This window comes from Orycteropus afer, unplaced genomic scaffold (genome assembly GCF_000298275.1).
Source record: "Orycteropus afer afer isolate SDZICR_OR568_19922 unplaced genomic scaffold, OryAfe1.0 scaffold00243, whole genome shotgun sequence".
NCBI classification, from domain to species: domain Eukaryota; kingdom Metazoa; phylum Chordata; class Mammalia; order Tubulidentata; family Orycteropodidae; genus Orycteropus; species Orycteropus afer.
The window spans coordinates 1,083,827-1,085,131 of NW_006921830.1; positions in this window are offsets into that span (position 1 = coordinate 1,083,827).

Consider the following 1,305-nt stretch of genomic DNA (forward strand, 5'->3'; position numbering starts at 1 on the left):
GGGCTGGGAGAGAGACTGAGCGTTTTTCCTGAACTTGAATTGTAGCCTGGTGCTTCCCTAATAAACTCCATAATCTGTGAGTTCTGTGTGGCCACTGCAGTGAATTATCGAACCCAGGAGAGAGGTGGTGGGTGCTTTGGGAGGAAAGTTTGGAGAAAGGGCTGGAGGGAGGCAGCATGTCTGACCTCGCAGTAATAGGCCTTGGGCTATTGATGGTGATTCTGCCTTCCTCGTGTGGGATTAGAGGAAGTCAGAACATGTGGCCTCCTGGCCCTTTTTGCAAAAGTTCTAAATAGGGTCTTTGCAAATGTTATTAAGTTAAGATGAGGTCATACTGGAGTAGGTTGGGTACTAATCCTGTATGACTAGTGTCTTTATAAAAGAGAAGATATACAATGACAGAGAGATGTCAGCCATGTGAAAATGCATGTAGAAGCCAGGGAAAACCAAGCATTGGTGGCTATCACCAGTAGTTAGGATAGAGGCATGGAACAGATTCTCTTTCAGAGTCCTCATAAGGAATAAATAAAGCTGACTGTTGTGGTTACCTAGTGCCACTCTGACAAGAATATACCACAAATGGGATGGCTTGAACAAACAGGAGTTTATTCTCTCAAGTTTGGAGGCTTTAAGTCCGAGTTCAAAGTGCCACATTCTAAGGATTGGGTGAAAGCCCCTCAACCTTGGACTTCAGCTCTGCCTCCCCTCCCAGCCCACTGAAGCTGGAGGTGTTTCTTCACTCAGACAGCTGCTGGCTGCTGAGGCTGACAAACCCTAGGTTGATGAGTAAAAAGGCTCAATCCTGATTTTACCAAACAACACGGCAGGCCATTGATTCAAATCCATTGAAAGTCCCAGGACTGTCAGAGCATGGCAGGCTGCTGAACAACAACTCAGCTACATGCAGGGTTCAAGTGTGCCATAAGCTAGAGACAATTACCAAAGCTGCTTCTTATATACAGCAAGCAGACCACATCCCTAGAGGAGCTACTCAGCTGCTTGTGGTAAATCCCACCATGGAGTTAATTGCCAGTCTCATCATGGGGAATAACTACCACCAGCTGCCCAGCCATTCAACCAGGCCCAGCCAAGTTGACACACAAACTTAACCACTACACTGACACACTGATTTAGCACCTTGAGCCTCCAGAACAGTAAAGTAATACATTTTTGTTCATATGAGCTACCTTATTTTTTATATGTGATCTACTATGCTGGGAATGACAGTTTGAAGAAGAATGGCATGGCATTCATCATCACAAAGGATGTTTCAAGATCTGTCCTGAAGTACAATGCTGTCAGTGA